Source organism: Sceloporus occidentalis, unplaced genomic scaffold (genome assembly GCF_023333645.1).
Source record: "Sceloporus occidentalis isolate IW3139 unplaced genomic scaffold, rSceOcc1.0.p SCAF_2, whole genome shotgun sequence".
Classification (NCBI taxonomy): Eukaryota; Metazoa; Chordata; class Lepidosauria; order Squamata; family Phrynosomatidae; genus Sceloporus; species Sceloporus occidentalis.
In genome coordinates this window covers 157,201,738-157,221,580 of record NW_028316982.1, presented here as the reverse complement: position 1 = coordinate 157,221,580, position 19,843 = coordinate 157,201,738, and the positions used below count along the sequence as shown (strand labels likewise).

The window sequence follows — 19,843 nt, the reverse complement described above, 5'->3', positions numbered from 1 at the left end:
CAGCAGCAACAAAATCAAAATAACTTTGCTGGGATAAGGAAAAGCATATGAAATGCTAAAAACTGAACAAATATGCAAAGAAAAAAGTTACCTCTTTCACTAAATAACAGATCGATGAATACCAAGTACAAAACTCAGACTTCGAAAAATCAGTTTAAAATTATCTCCTCAAAAAGGTTTTTTTTTAAAAAAAAAAAGAACAATATTTGAGGTAATGCCGATTACATAAGATTTATCCATACAGATGAGAATTACTGTGGTATGAGGTAGTTCAAAGTTTTACAAGGCACTAGCGTTCTAGGCAGGAATCCCAGCAGCAGGAAAAACGGGAAATGGGGTTTGGATGGCAAAGGCTATCTATAATATTTTTAGAGACAAATCAAATGAAAATTGGCTCGTAAGTTTCATTACAGTTCTCGTATTTCCTGATGCTATAAATGGGTGTGGAGCAGGACCTAAAAACAGTTATTCTGTAACAGACAACGAATATGGGCAGCTGTTCATGCAGGTGTGCAACAGTGGCAGAGTTCAAACTAGTAGAAGAACAGGAGCCAATGCTCTTACCAGTTCCTGTGCAGTTTCTTCCCATTTAAAGACAATGTACAGACAACTACAATGAGTTAGAAATATTTCCATGTTTAGCCTACTACTTGGTAAAATAAAGAGGTATTCAAAAGCAGCCTACTGCTTAGCCTTTTGCCTGTTTGTAGGATTGAAACTCCCAAGTCAAGAAGGGTTTTGCTGTTTCTCTGGGGAAAAAATGTAGTAGTAATTGACTTCTCTTCTTTAGACCAATATACAGATACATCAATCAATTAAAACAACCTATTGGCAAAATCCAATGAATGTAATTTTTAACTTGTTTATGCTCCTACGCTTTTCCTGAACATGAAGAAGTTAGGTCAAGAAAAGGGGTAAGACATCAGTCAAGTGTCCAAGTCTATGTGCTTTTTCAACCACTGCTATAATACTAAACTTCATGTCAAGTTGAACATTTGAGATTAATATAATAAAGAATTATATAAGTGGTTCTTTTAAATAACATCAACCATTAATTAACCTAAGACTGATGGCACATGCTGTTCTAAGGGGGGTGGGGTGGGAATGGACTTCCATTCATGCACCAGTCTTATGTTCATAGGGTACTGCAGGGGTTACATGGACTTCCCAAAATGCTCAAATGCAAAAGTGACCAGAAATTCACTTTTCATTTTCAAAAACAGCATTTTCCTACTAAACAATGCAGGAAGAGATACAATCTATTTAAAGGAGAATTATGGCTCCTACAAGTTTCCAGGAGAAGTAATTGACTCCTTTTTTCTTTTTTTCAGAGAAAGGGCAGTCGCTGGGAGTCAGGAATTTCAAAGAAATATCTCTGAGGAACCACATACAGCTCAAGAGACATAATTTGCCCACTCTGGCATTAAGACTTGGCCTTCAGGCCTGACAGATTTGCTCACCACGGCACTGAGAACTTAACATGTCCTTAATATTTTCACTGCAGTCAAAAGGACTTTAAAAATGTGACCCAGAGAAAGCTGAATAACGTTAATATCAAGCCAAATCAATATGAGATAGTAGAATAGACTTAAATAGCAATCCCCCCTCCCCAGGAACGTCTGCCAATTGCTGTAAGTCTCAATGGAGATATTTATACCAGTTTGAACCCACTTTATCTCCACTGGCTCCATACTATTGAATCCTGGGATTTATAGTTTTGGGAGGGATACCTACCATTCTCTGCCAGATACCAATAATGTCTCAGCAGGCTACAAGTTCAAGGAAACCACCAGGTGTAGCCATGACAGTTAAAGAAGAATCATAGTGCTAGAATTACATAACATGAAAGATCCCTACTACATGACTCACAATATTGTGGAATTAAAAAGAAAACTAATAAGGTAATGCCTTTAAGAAAACTGGCAATGTTTTCAATTTCATCTGGAGTAGAGGAGATTGAGAATGGTATGAAATTGCTACAGAGCAATCTATGAATTGCTGTTTCACTAGCAGTTGCAAGAATTGTCCAAAATGGAGGCTACATCTAACACCCTCCCTGTAAATAAATTGTTGAAACCAAACCTAATCATGATTCTAACAGACCCATCAAAATCACCAGATATAAGTTAAACTGTTACTATCTTAAATCTCATTAATTTAATGGCTCTAGTGCAAACTACAGAGGAGTTGTGTATTTTAGGTTTAAGATTAAAGATTTATTTTGCAATGAGGCTTGAAGGGGGAGGAAAAGCATATCCACAAAAGCTAAAACAAATGTGTGAGTTTTGCAATGGTCAGCAGTTCTTACCACTACTGAAACAGAACTCAGACACACCAGATCTAATGTCAGTCAACAAAATTGTATTCCTCATAAATAGTAATCGTGTCAACTGGAGAAGAAAGTTTTAGTTCCTATCTACTAAAAGTAATCCTATCAGTAAAAAAGAGGCTTTGCTAGGCTGTAGGATTACTTGCATTACATGGAAGGAAGAACTGATGATGGTTACCTTGTTGAAATTTACCTGGAATAAATAGGGGGAAATGTAACAACCAAGGAGAGACATTTGACAGCTGATTGCTCTGAAGAAATGGGTGGATTTATATCAATCTTAAGCCCGTTACAGACGGGCAAAGAGTAAGTGCTGCGCACGTACTAGGGTTAGAAAGGGGCGTCCTTTCCAGACGCCCCTAACCCTAGTACGCACCGAGTGCGTACAAAATGGCAGCGCCTGTTCTACATGGGAGCCGCCATTTTGACATCGCGAACGCCTAGCGTCCGCACATCGCACAGAAGAAATGACACCACTAGTGCACCATTGGCGCTTTGCAATGCCATTTCCACACTGCAAGAAGCTGCATTTTGCAGCTTCTTTTTTGTTGTGCGAAGGAGCCGCGCGGTTTGGCCGCTCGGGCTCCTCCGCGCAGCAAATGATGGCACCGGCAGACCGCCCTTTTTAGGCGGTCTGTAAAGCGCCTTAGTGACACTGTTTGTGTTCTTGGACACAAGAAGTAAAAGTAATATTATATGTATGTGTCTGTCTTGCCCCCATAGTAGCATCATAGAAACCAGTTTGTTGGATATCAGGTGACATTTCTTAGTGCTGATGCTGTAGAGTAGGCAAAGGTGCCTGTCCAACCAGGATAGGAATAACAAAGGTTATGCCTGACTGTAGAAATACCCTTCTTTTCCCAACCCTACTGTTAAGGCAATTTCCAACTAGTTCCACCTTCTGAAAACCACAAAATTATTATTATTAACCTTTATTTATAAAGCACTGTAAATTTACACAGCGCTGTGTAATCTTTTTAATTGGACGGTTCCCTGCCCTAAGGCTTACAATCTAAAAAAGACACGACACAAAAGGAGAAGGGGAAGGGGATGAGGGCCAACAGTTCTTCTCTACCTCCGAGGCCTGGATCAGGGGAGATGGACTGGAGGGAGGACATAGCAATACAGGAAATGATTCAATAAAACAGGCAACAAAGGAACATCAAATAGCAAGCGACAATTATGCAATGCCTGGGAACGCTTCTCTGAACAGGTCTTCAACTCTGTTTTGAAGCTGGTTAAAGAAGTGATGGCTCTTGCTCGTGGGGGAAGAAGGTTCCAGGAGTGAGGGGCAGCGAGTGAAAAGGGGCGAATTCGAGATGGGGCAGAGGAAATCCTGGGCTGAGACAGCAGACCTTGACTACCAGAACGGAGGGCCTGAGTGGAAAGGTGAGGAGAAAGAAGGTCTGATAAGTAAGGAGGGGCCAGTCCATGGAGGGCTTTAAACGTCAACAGTAGGAGCTTATACTGAATGTGGAAAGGGAGGGGGAGCCAGTGAAGGGATGCCAACACAGGAGAGATGTGGTCAGAGCGGTGGGAGGATGTGATAATGCGTGCAGCTGAATACTGGACAGAGATTAAAGGACGGAGGTGAGAAAGAGGAAGCCCAGCCAGGAGGACGTTACAGTAATCGAGTCCTGAGATCACTAGGGCATGAACCAGGATCTTGGCAGTAGAGGCGGAGAGATATGGTCGGATTTTGGCAATATTGTACAAAAAGAATCTACAAGCCTTGGCTGTGGTCTGGCTCTGAGGAATACACGACAGAGAAGAATCAAAGATAAAACCAAGACTACGGGCTTGCTGGACTGGTTGAATAGAAATGTTGTCCACAGAGACAGAAAAGGAGTGTTGAAGGGTGGACTTAGGAGGAAAGACAAGAAGCTCCGTCTTGGACATGTTGAGCTTCAAACGCCGATGGCACATCCACTGCGAGACAGCTGTGAGACAAGACAAGACTTGCTGTTCAAGCCTTGGAGAATGGTCAGGGGTGGAAAGATACAGCTGGGTGTCATCGGCATACAGATGGTAGGAAAAACCAAAAGAGCAAATGAGTTTACCTAAGGACAGTGTGTAGAGAGAAAACAGAAGGGGACCCAGAACAGAGCCCTGGGGAACTCCTACAGATAAGGGAACAGGGGAAGAAGTCTGACCTCCTGCAACTACTGCAAAAGATCTGCCAGACAAATAAGATCTAAACCAGTCAAGAACAGAGTCTGAGAACCCAAGGGCAGGGAGTATGTCAATTAGGAGACAGTGATCAACGGTGTCAAAGGCTGCAGACAAATCGAGAAGGATGAGAACAGAGTACAGGCCATTAGCCTTGGCCTGTAAAAGGTCATTCGAGATCTTAGTGAGAGATGTCTCTGTGGAATGCCTTGGGTGGAAACCAGACTGAAAGGGATCGAGAATGGAGTTGGCTTCAAGAAACTCGAGACAGCGAGAATAAACAACCCGTTCCAAAACCTTAGAAAGAAAAAGAAGAAGAGAAATCGGACGATAGCTAGACAAAGAGGAGGGGTCAAGAGAAGTTTTTTTCAGAATTGGGGAAATGAGAGCATGTTTGAAGTCCGACGGGAAGGATCCTGTAGAGAGAGAGAGATTGAAGATATGGAGAAGCGAGGGCAGAAAAGAGGGAGCTATAGAAATTAGAAGACGAGTAAGAATTGGATCAAGAGGACAGGTTGCAGGTTTGGAAGAGTTCAGAAGTGTAGAGAGTTCATCCAAAGAGGCAGGAGGAAACACAGAAAATTTGTTGGGCGAGGGCGTTAGAAGATTATGAGCAGAAGAAGAATCGGGGGGGACTATCTCAGAGCGAATAGTGGTAATCTTAGAGATGAAATAATTAGCAAAGTCATTAGGAGAGAATGAGAAAATGGTTTTATAAACATTCTAAATATACCTGAGAAATTCTATGAACTCTCCTCCAGGCTATCTGAACTGTGACCTCCATCCTTCCATAATGAGGCAAATTGTTCCCACAGTCACTTTATCTATAGCAGGGGTCAGCAACCTGCGGCCCGCGGGACGGATCCGGCCCGCCAAGGACTTCCCGCCATCCCCTGCGCAGTCCTGCCGCCGATTGCCGCCGATTTCCCCCATTTTTGCGCCGCTCTGGCATTAAAATTTGCAGTTTTAAGGAGGGGTATTTAGAATTCTCAGGCAGAGAAGTTCTCTGCCTGAGAATTCTAAATACCCCTCCTTAAATCTGCCAATCCCAGAATGCAACAGGAGGCAGCTAGAGGAGTCAAAGTGGAATAGTAGCACTTTAAGAGTATAGTGTGATAAACATCAATGATAGTGGTGGTGGTGGTGATGATGATGATGCTTCGGTGGAAGCTCCACCCCCAGTGTGTGGCTCCTCCCCTGGAGAGTGGAAGCTCCACCCTGGCATGTGGCTCCGCCCTGGAAGGTGGAAGCTCCACCCCCGGCATGTGGCTCCGCCCCTGGAGGGTGGAAGCTCCACCCCCCGGCTTCGGCCCCCCAGTTGTCTGAGGGACAGCAACCTGGCCCCTGACTCAAAAAGGTTGCCTACCCCTGATCTATAGTTTCTCACAAGCAGGAGCCCTCTCAAAATCCACCCTATGCCCATATTTTATTCTTTCTCCCACATATTTTCTTGTAGATAAGGACAGTTGGACCTTCTTTGTGTGAGTGTGCATATATTTGGGAGGAGGGATTACATCAGTATTAATTTATTGGAGCTTTATTAAAAATTGTCTTTGCATTATATGTGTACAAATATTCTAATTCCCAATAGTTCTGTATTTACTTAAAATGAGTTAATAAATTATTTCCTTGCTTATATTTTATAAACAAGTGTGGATCTCACATTCAAATACCCAAAACCATACACATTTGCCTTGAGTAGATATCCTTGGTAATAGCTGTCCATGTCTGCTCATCTGTCTACCTGTTTTCCAACCAATATGTTATTAAAAACAGTAATTTACATAGTCTCCAAAGAAAGAGATCTTTTTGCTTCATTGAGTATAAAAGCAAAATAAGGTGGCGTAGTTGGCAAGCTGTCAGTCAGGAGCACTGGTCCACAGGACAAAAACAACTGTATTTAAGGAGCAATTTGCCTAAATGATCAAATATTTGTGAACATTCCACAAAAATCACACCAGCTTGGCTCACCACCCAAAGAAGTTTTGCCACTGCTAGTAACACACAATAACAGCAACACATATTTATAGATACAATACACAACCATCTAAATGCATCTTCTCCTAAAATCAACACTGAGAGAATATATCTGGTCAGCATACATCAGTCTCAAAGGAACACTAGTACTGTTATCCTCATCTTAGAGAATGGAGGGGATAGTGAAAGAATACCTTTTGTGAGGCCATGGCTGGGTTAAGTTATAGATCACAAATCTGCATTCTGTAACTCCTTTTTGTATTGTTACAAAACACAAGCTCCTTTTCTACATCCTTTAGCTTTCTGGACAGCTTGAGATACTACACAACTCTTTCCTTAAAGACCATTTTTTGTTTTGTTTGTTAACCCTTGAGTGTGACTCATGATGACCCTGTGAATGAGACATCTCCAAGACTCCCTATCTTCCATTGCTCTGTTTGGGCCCTGCAAACCCATGCCTGTGACCCTACTGGTTGAGTCCATCCATCTGTATACAGCCTTTCTTTCCTTCTTCTACCCTCTACCTTTCCTAGCATTATTGTTTTTTCTAGTGATCCATGCTTTCTCATTATGTGTCCAAAGTCTGATTGAATCATCTTGGATTCCAAGGAAATTTCTGGTTTGATTTTGCTTGTCCTTTTGACTGTCCACAGTAACCTCAGCACGCTTCTCCAGCACCACATCTCAAATGCATTGATTTTCTTTCTGTCTGCTTCTTTTACTATCCAACTCTCCCATTTGTACATGACGGTGGGGAATACAATGCTGGGAAAGATTCTGATTTAGTGGTCACTTGTACATCTTTACTCTTAAGGATCTTTTCTAGTTCTTTCATAGCTGCCCTACCCATTCCTAGTCTTCTTATTTCTTGACTGCACTCACCTCTCTTGCCAATGTTTGATCCTAGGTATGGGAATTCTTTGACTATTTCAATTTCCTCATCGTCTAGATTGAATTTATGTATTTCTTCTGTAGTTATTATTTTTGTTTTCTTTATGTTCAGCATTAATCTTGCCTTTGCACTTTCTTCTTTGACCTTTCTCAGTAACTGTTCCATGTGTGTGATGTCTTCCACCAGTATTATTGTGCCATCTGCATACCTTAGGTTTTTGATGTTCCTTCTTCCTATCTTTAATCCTCCTTCTGAGTCTAACTCTGATTTTTTTATGATGTTTTCAGCATATACGTAGAACAAATAGGGTGATAGGATACAGCCTTGCCTGGCTCCTTTACCTACTGGGAATAACTCTGTTTCTCTGAATTCTTGGTACAGATTTCTCATCAGGACCATCAGATGTATTGGCACCTGCATATCCTTGAGTGCATTCCATTCCTTTTTGTGATCTATACAGTCAAATGCTTTGCTATAGTCTATAAAGCAAATTCTGATCTTCTGGAATTCCTTGATGTGTTCCATTAGCCATCGTATGTTTGCAGTGCGGTCCCTTGTGCCTTAGAGAACACTAAAAAGCTGGTGCCTGGTGAGCAACTGATACATTAACTGTTCTACTAATACATTGTGGCTGCAATCCAACATCCACTCAGTGTCACATAAATGTCCACATGTGGATATAAACTACATCAACACTACACAACCCACATGTGACTAACAAGATGCCAGCTTATAAGTTACAACTGGTATAGAGCCATAGGTTATGCTGATGATGGAACATACTAATGTAATATTTTGTGGGGAAATGCATGACATCTGCATACATGTATTTTGCATGTCATTACAGATTTCACATACTTCTAGATATTAACCAGCAATCCCTCTCCAGCACCTATAAATAGTTGTTAAAGCAGTGTAATAGCTTAAACTCCAGCCATCTGCTTGCCATTTACTCCTCTGTTAATACTAGCAGAGCATTACAATAGCTTGAAAAGGGTTCTATCACTGCTGCAAAGAGACATGAGTTGTCTGCAAAGTCCAGATATCTCAGAGAAATGTCTCATGATCTCCCCTTGTGGCTTTATCATGAGTAAAAAAGAGGAAGGAAGTGTAGTGACTAAGCTTGGCAGGCAGCAAGCAGATGATGACCTGAAAAAGCAGGATACCACCCTTCAGAAAACTCCAGCAGTGCTTTCAGCTGAGATCAGTGAACTAAATCCTACAAACAAGGTAGAATGTAGCAGCAACAACCACTAAGCCATATAGAAATGTGAATTTTAACTGGTTAACAGGTGAAATTTGTATATGCGAAAAATCTTAGAAGAAAAGAGTATATTCTGACTGCAGATGTCATGTCATCTCTGAAGAGAATCGCCTGTGTTAAGACCTTTCCCAATGGTAATTTATATTTAGATCTAAAATAATTAAGTTATTTTAATATGTGCCACCAAATTAATCAGAGACACGTTTTTAATAGATCAATGCTATTTTTTAACCAATTCAGCTAAACTTTTAAAAATGAGTAAAGTATGCTGGAATCATACTCCTTATTACAGGTAATATATTAAAATATCCCAAAGAATTTAAGGTGCTTCATGCAGGAAAGAGAAACTAAGAAGAGTTTAAATGCCATTCTAGCCTGTCACTCATCCATGGACCATGGTTTCTATAAACTTGGCATATTAGTACTATTAACAGAAGAGCAGCCAATTGTGCTGGAAGAAATCTGGCCCTTACTTGTGGAAAGTGCAGGAACAGACTGCTTACTAGTGATAATGGCAAGGGGATAGTAACACAACTCTGCAGAGATCCCTTTCACTGTATCCCAAAGACTCCGCTATTGAGGAGTAGCAGAATCCTGAAGCAGATAACTGTTCTGTAAACTAGCCCAAGACAAGTCATAGGTGCACTAGAGATACCACAATGAGATCAACACTAAAACAATGTATAGAAGTGAGTTATTATCACTGTGCAAGAATTCCAAAGATCTGTACAAGTATCTTTATGAACCCAATTAGCATTTAAACTTGTTTAGTCTTGGGTCTGTTTGGTTCTTTCTTTCTTTAAAATTGCAGCTCCTCATGCTAAAGTATTTACAAAACTGATTTTCAAAAACATTTTGGGACATATCATGGGACATAGGCTAAAATATGTGAAGTTCTTGGTCTTGATAAAAGTCAGTCTTTGGAATTGACTTGTCCTGTCAGTTACATTTTAAAAAATTAATGTACAAATTCAAAGAGAGCAAGAATGGTGTCGTGGTTTGAATGTTTGCTTATGACTCTGGAAACTATGACCTGGAATAGACAGGCAGGAAAAAGAGTCTCGATCCTGCTTTTTCCCAGGATGACTCAAATTTGAGCTCAGCCATGTAAGCCCACTGGATGACCTTGGGCAAGTTGCAATCTCTCATCCTCAGAAGATGTCAATGGTATACTCCCTTTGATGAAACTTGCCAAGAAAACTCCATGGTAGGTTTGCCTTAGGATCAGTCACTCGCGCTCCTGAACCCTAACTTCAGCCCCAGGACAGCACTTGTGGCCCGTTTTTATCGGGCCATAGTCTTTGAAATACTTCTAGAGCTATCTTCATTACAATCTGCATTTTAATTCTCCAAATCCTGGATGTTACACAGCCATAACATCACCTTATGTGTAAGAGAAATGGCCCAGAAGTTTGTGGAAATACTAGAAACGCTTAAGAAAAGCCTCAAATGAGAAATCCCCTGAAACTTTCCAACAAAGATCAGACATGTTCAGTAACAGAGAATGCTGGCTAATGTCATGAAGAAAAGTAAAACTGTGTGGGAGTACTGTATTAAATTTGATCTCAATTTTCCAAGCAATATTAGTTATAAAAGTATAATGTTATCTCTCATGAAAAAGAGAGAAGCAAAGATCTACCTCAGTTAATAAAATAGATGTGTTCTTGGGCTTTTTTAAAACAGAAAACGTAGTACCAGAAAAATAACATGGAAAAAGTAGGGAAATAACATTAAAAAGTTCACAAAAATAGTTCATTATGTTTTGGCAAATTTGTTATTCAAAACGAATAATGTGCACACCTGAAATGAAAAATCACACAGGAAAACTATGAATTATCGAGACTATGTGAAACCTACTTCTAAAATGCATTCAGGGATTATTTCTTTCTTTCACCAGCCTCCATGATTTCCATTTTGGTGGCCAAACGTATAGAGGTAGGGTTTTTAAACATGCTGAAGTTAGCTGGTGAAGCAAGCCAAACTGTTTTTCTTTCTATTTTGCTGTTTATGCATGCTCAACATGGGATTTTGGAAACAGTTACTGTCTACTTTGCTTGCTGTAGGCAAGAACACACAACTAAGTAGGATAGAGTAGAGTAGAATCCCATTATTTTCCAATTCAAGCTTTCATTGCATTGTTTACTGCAGAAAAGCCATTTCAACCAGACACTAAAAGTGTACATTTCTTCAGTCTCCCTTTACCAATCTCTCAATTCTGTTGCCGCTAAAAATCTTCCAGCTAGATAGAAGACAAGAAAGAAAATGGGAGTTGGGCAGGTGTAAAAAGACTTTGGGGAAAAAAGCTTCCTTGTCAGAGGTTTTGTTAACAGAGGTATGCCTGTATTATAACACTTGGGAAAAACATAAGGTTTAAAGAAGCATGAACAGTCTCTAGGAAAAAATATACTTTGGGTTTCATGCTGGGAGAAAGGAAGGCTATAATATGTAAATGATTAATAAAAACTGTTTGGTGGCCCTCCCAAACCCCAAAATCAAAACCAAAAACCCACATCCTCAATAAGAGCCCAGAGAAGACCGGTCATGTTCAGTGAGCACAGAATGGTGGCTCATTGGGAGAACAGAAAACCAGAGTGGGATGGAATGGAATTAATGGAATGGCAAGAAACATGGACATTTCATATTGCAGCATTTCATGGTGTGTCCTAAATACATTACCACTCCTTCCCGGATAAAACAAATCAGTGTTTGAACTGAAAAGGTGATTTTTAACACACATTTGTTTTGAACTAATAAATCAATGTCAACCCAGTTCTGCACAAATGTATAAGAATTGCCAAGACTGCTACTGCTACAAGATGTGGTTTGTGTTTTGAAATGCTTTCTGAGAAAGCCAAACGATATCATCTTCAATGTCTTTTACAAGGTGATAAACATCTGTAGCACATGAGAAAAGGAAGTGAAGGTGCTGTATAAATCATTTTTTTTGACAAAACATTGTTACTTCAATCAGTCATCTCATTACCCCTTACCAGTAAATTGATTTTTTTTAAAAAATACTGATTGGTAGTAGATTTTGACACTTGCCAAAATGCACAACTAGTACCACCACATGGCAGTAAAATGGAATTACCAAATGCTTTTTTCATTTTGAAAAGCGTTTGTTCAGAGACTATGAGATCCAGGCACTGGGAAAGCATTAAATATTAAATCTTGTTGCAAAAGGAAGGAAAGAGGGAAGAGGAGGGGGGGGGGGGAAGTATCCAGCAGATAAGTCATTCCTCCTTTACAAAGGTAAACAATATGGTTACACAGTAATGTAGTTTCTGTATTCAGGATTTGCAAGGTATCATTATTATTTTGTTATTATTGCATAGGAAAAAGTATTTTTGACACAGAGAATTAGACAATATTCATGTTAGTTCCAAAAGATGTTCAAAAATTTCCTTTATAACTGGAAGTAAGACAGCCCTTATCTTCCTTGCCAAAGTGAAGAAATCTTCAGGTATATTATTTCCTTCTTAATAAATTATTATCCTAGTTTTACCAAAATCTTTAAGCACTTCTAATATACAAACTACTCTATCATCCCTTTCTTTCTCATCATAACAAGATGCCCATCAAGCAGATAACTGACAAATCAGACACATAACTGATATCACCATTTTACTAATGGCAGAGAGGGACTAGGATCATGGGTCCATTCACACTATATAGCTGTTGTTTGTTGTTTACTGCCTCAACTCATGGTGACCCTATGGATGAGACATCTCCAAGCCCCCCATCCTCAACCACTTTACTTAGGTTCTGCAGGCTCTGGCCTGAGGCACCTCTGGTTGAGTCCATCCATCTTGCATGTGATCTTCCCCTCTTTTTACTGCCTTCTACCTTCCCCAGCATTGTTATCTTTTCTAACGAGTCATGCCTTCTCATGTTGTGCCCAACAGCCTCTTGTCCTAAGTACAGATTTCTCATCAGGATTATCAAACGTAGTGACACTCCCATAACCTTGAGAGTGTTCCATAGGTTTTCATTATCTATGCCCATGATGGCAAACCTATGGCACGCTATTTGGCCCAGCACCCAGTGGAGAGAAGGTGGACCTGTTCCTCCTCTCCCCAGACTTTCCCAGCCACCAGCTGCCTCTCCGGAGCATGCCGGGAAAGGGACAAGGGGAGAAGGAAGAACAGACACACACCTGTTCCTCCTCCTCCTAGACCTTTCCTGGCCTCCGGCTGCCTTTCCAAAGATAGCTGGAGGCTGAAAAAGGCATGGGGGGGCGGGGGGAGTCCCACACTGGAAGTCCCGTGCCCCAAAGGGCAGAAGTCCCACCTGTGGAGGGTGGAAGTCCTGGCACCAGCACCAGGTAACACCCAGTGCTGGAATAACTTTTACTCGGCTCTGAAAAGGTATACTATCACTGATCTATGCAGTCAAAGGTTTTGTTATTGTTAGGAAATGGTTAAAAATGTAGTTTTGGTATTTATATGTTAATCATAGCAGCAGCAGAAGCAGTCCATGCGCCACAAGTATTTAGTACAGGACTTAGTTCTGAGCTTCTAGCAAATAACTAATCAGTAGAGAAAACTATACTTACTACAAACGTCCCTAACGCTGACCCTCATGTGTGCGAGTAAGAAGAACAACATCCTAAGAGGACAACCTTGTGGGCATCCATGCTGTCTGAAGGTGAAGAGGGAAGAAGAGAGACAAATCTGAACAAAGGTAGGGGGACTGGCAGAATGGGAGGGGGATTGGAAGTGACCTCTTCACACAGTCACACTGACCAAGTGACAATAGAGATAATCTATGTGGGTATGATGAAGATGACTCATCCTTTCTCCCAACTCTGTAGCTACAAGCTATTGCTACAAGCATTGATGCTGTATTCTTCAACAGCTATAGTCTACAAAGGACATGCTGATTTTTATTACAGCACTATTATTCCATTTTAGCTGCCATGGCTGCATCCTATGGAATCCTGGGGTTTGTAGTTTGCCAAGGCACCAGAGGAACTCTCTGGCTGATAATTCTAAATAGCTCTGCCTAAACTTCAAATCCCAAAATGCCACAGAACAGAACTATGGCAGTTAAAGTGAATTTGTAACACTGTAACTGTATAGTGTTAATCAGCCCTGGGTCATCAATAGAGGGATGACTGCATGTCGAACAGGTTCTCGACGAAGGCCCTCCTCTATCCCAGAGGTGCATGTGCTGTCCTTTTCCACCAGTCTCACCCACCTGCATGGCATCCCTAGCCTCCTATAAGTTATTAAATATCTGACTGATAAAAGAAAAATGTAAAGATATCAGTAGTTTTGGCAACTATATCAGAGTGTATAACCTCCTCTGCTTTGAGAGTAGACTGTGATACTGGTTAAGAACTGCATGCTTATGCATGTACATATCCTTCCATACCTCTTTTCTCTTACAGCCTTCTTTTCATCCTCTCCCAAAATGTCCAATGAGCAATTTGTATGAGGGTGATTGGAGGAGGGAGCTGAGAGATAACTACATTGTTGCTAGCATTTATAGGGAAAGAGGGACCTATACGAATTCAGAGGAAAACTGACAGAAGAATTGGGAGGGATGGGATACATGGCTGCCATGAAAGCAACATTTAGGGACTTAGAAGACTGAACACTATATTCATAGGCAGCCCACTAGCTGGCTATGGCAGCTTACCACTCTTGTTGCTTTTAGAAAGGGCATGAAGATACAGCTTAACAACTAGGCCTTGTAAACACTTTTCATTATTGTGATGATTTTAATGGTTTTCGCTGTTTTAATTTATTTTTGGTTGCTTGTTAAACACTTTGAGCACTTTTTTAAAGTGAAGAGGCAAGGCAAAAATATAATTAAAATAATCAAACCAAGGTATTAGCAAATGCGTTTTTGCAGTATGTGCAGAACTGTGCAAACAAGACTTGTAAACACCTGATAAATTAATTGTAATTAGTAGACTGGATTCAGAGTCATGAGTCATAGGTTGAGAAAGCCTGAGCTATATAAAAACAAATATGGAGGACTGAAAGGTGCAGAACAAACTAATTAGCCTGAGACATATCAGGCCTGAAAAATTTATGGTCCACCAGATTAATAACAGACCAACATATGGTTATCACCCTGACATATGGTTAATACCCACTTACTAGCTCTTCAGGTTCTGCAGTACGGAACTGGGAGACAACCAATCAAACCCTTTAGTGAGTTTGCTTGGCTTGACAGATTACAAACTGCATGTTTTTGGTAACTGCCATCAAGTTGACTTATGACACTTTGGCCCCATGAATGAAAGATCCCAAGTCATCCTATCATCAACAGCCCTACTGAGGTCTTGCGGACTCTGGATACAAGACTGAGTCTATCCAGCTGGAATGCAGTCTTCCTCTTTTCCTACTGCCTTCTACCTTATCAAGCTCACTTTTCTAATGAGTCATATCTTTCCATGATTTGGCCAAAGTACAACAGTTTAGTCATTTTGGCTTCTAGGGAAAGTTCAGGCTTGATTTGCTCTAGGATCCATGTATTTGCTCTAGGATACATATCTTTTTAAAAGTCCAGGGTATCTGTAGAACTCTACTCCAGCACCACATTTCAAATATTAATAATAATAATAATAATAATTTATTTCTGCTTTTTCGCAAAGGAATCAAAGTGGATTACAACAGTATAAGAATAAAACATCGTAAAGTTAAAAATTACAGTTAAAAAGAACAATCCCATATCTCACCTGCCCCTAAGCATAAAAAAAAAAAATTAATCAAAACTTTAAAAAGAGATTAAATAACAAGAAAGAGTAAAACATTCCAATGCAAATTCACTAAAATTGTGGGTAGATTTGGGCGAAAAAGTGTCTTCATTTGGGGACGGGATGAGGCTGATGATATCATCAGTAAGGGGAGGCTAGTCTAGCAAAGCTAATCTGAAATGGGTTGATTTTCTTCTTATCAGATTTCTTCACCGTCAAGCTTTCACAACCACCAATTATACATTGTCAGCTGCCTTCAAGTCGACCCTGAAACATGACGACAACATGGATGAGCCTTCTCCAAACCCCCTATGCTACACTGTTCTTCTTAGGAACTGAAGCTTCAGGCACATGACCTCTCTAATGGAGTCTAGATAGCCATCTTATATATCTTTACACTTTAGGATCTTGTCTAGTTCTTTCATAGCTGCCCTTCCCATTCCTAGTCTTCTTCTTATTTCCTGAATGCAGTCTCCGTTCTTATCAGTGTTTGATCCAAGGTATGGAAAGGCTTTAACTATTTTGATTTCCTCATCATCTAGGCTGAATTTATGAAAATCTTCCGTGGACTTTACTTTTGGGTTCTTTATGTTCTGCAGTATGCCTGTCTTTTCACTTTCTTCTTTGACCTTCCTTAGTATAGCCCAGTATAAAGTAAATGTAATCATTATAGTTAATGTAATGAGGTTTCACCAGTCTGTTTTATATCTGTACTAGATACTGAACAGTAGAGGGCAATAGTCTAACACTAAAACCTCTACTCATTTATGTCAAGAAACAATGCATAAATACAAACTTTAAATTCACCCAAGGTTTTTTTTTTAAGTGTGCATGGTGAAAAACAATTTGATCCAAATTTATCCATCAGGTTTTCAAATGCACCAAGTGGCAAAATCCAATGGGTTGAGTGAGAATAGCCTAATGTAAGTCCATGATCCTATTAAAGTATGCTATCTAACAATCACCAAGGTTTCATTGTGAGCAGCTAGTGACAGGAGACTGGGGCAGCAGGTGTTTTGATTCTGTTGGTGAATCACCCACTTCCACCATCTCCCTCACTGAAATGACAGAGGTAATCTCAGAGGTAGTGCTGATTACCTCCAAATTAATTATATTTTGAGACTGATTAAACAGTCCAAACTCAAGGGACCAGAAAAATCCCTTAAAGCTTCTGCCACTAGAGCTAGTGATCCTGTCAAAAGACTCCTTCTGGAGAGCTCTGTGAGGCAACTAGAAGAGTGGGTTGTATTCTAGTTTACGTCCAGGAGAAGCAAGGACACATGTGGTCAGATCAATAAAAGTAGCTCCCCTCTATTTCCTCTCGAAGTCCAACTGCAGCCAAGCTTGAATCATGTTTTAAAGAACATGCAGGCAGGTGAGCAGCATGTAAGAGAAGAAAGTTAGAGAAGAATCATAAAATCGTAGGATCATAAGAGTTGGAAGAGCCCACAAGGGCCATGCAGTCCAACCCCCTGCCATGCAGGAACCCACAATGAAAGAACCCATGAGATGGCCATTCAGCCTCTGCTTAAAGACCTCCATTCTGAGCAAGTGTGTTCCACTGTCCAACAACTCTTACTGTCAAGACGTTCCTCTTTATGTTTAGGTGGAATCTCTTTTCCTGTAGCTTGCATCCACTGTCCCATGTTCTAGTCTCTTGAGCAACAGAAAACAAGCTTTCTCCATCCTCAATGTGACACCCCTGCAAACACTTAAGCAGGGCTATCATATTCTCTCTTAATCATCTCTTCTCAAGGCTAAATATATCCAGCTCCATAAGTCTTTCCTCGCAAAACCAAATAAGAACAGCTTTACCTTTGCACCATTCTTTTTGAATCACCCTGTATATGTATATGCATACGCATATGCATAATGAGATATCTTGGAGATGGGACCCAAGTCTAAACATGAAATCCATTTATCTTTTATATACAATTGATACACATAGCCTGAAAGTAATTTTATATATGATTCTAAGAGAAGAGTGCTGAGGATACCATGAACAGCTAAATTTTTCCAACACATCTGAAGACTAAGAGATGACTACAGAAATGGTGAACAAAGAGTCAGGACCAAACCAAACAAAGATAGGTTATAGTCTACATATAGAATATTCTAAATATAGAATATTCAATCTATATATTCTATTATCTCTCTCTCCTTCTATTTATCTCTATCTATCCTATATTATATTCAAACAAAGCACTTGTATATTCTGTGCCTTTGGCAGCAATGAAGATATTGTACTCTTCTGTCACCATTAAATCAGTGTAGTGTTATCCAGTTCAACTGTTTCAATTGGTGAAGGCAATGAAAAAGAACCATCAGGAATTTGTTGCAACAATTCAGTCACAGTATCCTTCTGGGACAGCTAGTTAGAATGAAATTTGGAGGGAGCACATTTAAGCAGGTCTAATCCTATCTCTCTGGACTTTCCTAGATGGTCCTAGCAAGACAGAGGTCTTGTTGGGCAGTAGACAATCTGATCTAGCATTAAGAATTTAGTTATTCAGGGGGTGCTGTGCTCCCCATATTTTTTGGAAGGACTGAAGTTTTGGTCATCAACAAGTGAATGGAGAACAGTATCAAAGGATATTGTCACTCAGAGTAAGTATAACCAGCTGAATAATTCAGCTGCAAAAATTCGAATGTTAGGGGGTATCAAAGATTACCAAATAAACCTGTCCTTCAAGTTTCTTTCACAGCAGTTGCCACCAAATGTATCTGAGGAAGTAGGCTCAAGTCTATAAAAGCTCATGCTACCAACATATCTTTCAGTTAGTCTTAAAGGTGCTGCAAGATCCTTTTACATACTGATTTTACAACATGAACTACATTCATATCAAATCACTAAACAGGCCACTTTTATCATGAATATTTTCAAGTTAGTAGCTACCTTTTCCCAAATACAAAGCCAGTGCAACTTAGTGTCTGAAATACTAAAGTTACTTAGCTACATAATTAATGCTAACCTGCTATAGCTCTCAGGCTCCTCAAAATTATGGTACATTCATCCTCCTAGCCTCTTTAATGTACTAATAGTTCATCATATCAAAACTGTGAGTTGAGCCAGACTTCCAGGTGGAGACATGGCAGACTAACATCTCTGCTGCAAGCTTTGCAGTCAAGAAAAGCTGAAATTGCCAAATTTGGCCAGAACACAAACTCCAACTGATGTTTTCTCTCTCCAGATAAAACAGAGAGATTTGAGATCACCTACACATGTTCCAAAAGCTCTTGACTGAAGGACAGCTGAATCATGGCAGTCAGAAAGTGAGTATGAATGAACCTTCAGAATATCATCAGGCTAGCCTCTTTCACGCAAGCCTTTCAAAGGAAATTTGGCCAGCAGAACTACCACTTTCTTAAGTACTTGATTATTTAAACACCAAATTTAGTTTTCTCCTGAAGAGAGATCTTCTGTTTTGACTAGAGACTGATATCTTGGTGAATCCGTCTGCTTTCTTTGAATAAGAAGTGAAAAAGTACAGCTTATCTACAAGATTTTGATTTAAAATCAAACAGTTTAACATCAAGGTGATTCAATAAAGTTTTTAACTGACAAAGGAGTCAGTCATTCTAAAAGACTCAAGATTTCATTTATGATTGTGCTCTGAGAATCTTGAAGTGTAGCATATAAAGAGTTAAAGGTGGGTTACAGACAGGCAAAAAGGGGTGTGTTCATGACGTCATGAAGATATAGCCTTTAGACGGCCCTTACCTGAATGCCGCCATGAACACGCCGCCCGCAAGCCCCAAGTGGGAAGAAGCGGCATTAAAAAGGTGCTGCTTTTCCCCGCTTCTTTTCTATATATTGCGCAACTGCGCAGCTCCGTCTATAAGCTGCTGCACCGGTACACCAGAATTGTTACGCCACTAAATTAAGTTGCCCATTTAAAAGCTCCGTGTCTGCCGCGTCGCATAATGAGTCGGGGTCCTGGAACATGCGCAGTTTGCACCGAGGCTCTAATTAGAGCGTCAGATGCCATGCAGATGTGGAAGCTGCAGCACAGCTGCACTCTATTTTAATGCTCCTAACCCTAACCCTAACCCTAACCCTAACCCTAGAGCAAGATGTACGCATGCGCTGCTAGAATTGGGGAAAGTTTGGAATTTAAAGTGAACCCCTACACACATTCCTGTGCCATTTTCACCTAACAATAAAAAACCCCTAAAACTTTAAATATTTACATATGTACAAGGGAGGTGATGGGGGATGGCAGGGGGACAGCGGTGGCAGCGGCGACAGCTGTGGCTGTGCATTGCAGATTCAGCAAGAGCGTGGGGACCAAAGGAGAGGAGGCATCCATGATGCTGATGACACTACCAACGTGAAAGCGGACAAGGATGCCAACACCAGCTGATCACCAGCTGGCAGGAGACCACCATTGTTCTTGGGCAGGGCGAGGGAAAAAGTTTAAAGGGGCCTGGGCGCTTTAAATGTGCACATAGGCTTTCTGCCACCGGTGCTGAGCGGCGCAGCTGCGCATCCGCCTGCCGGCA

At 40.5% G+C, this 19,843-nt stretch overlaps 1 protein-coding gene across 2 annotated transcripts in view; it reads right to left on the bottom strand.

The window, feature by feature from the left end:
• The window catches only part of UBAC2 (UBA domain containing 2), a 100,281-nt gene that overhangs the window by 55,367 nt on the left and 25,071 nt on the right, over nt 1-19,843 (bottom strand). The gene's annotated exons all lie outside the window — the stretch shown is intronic.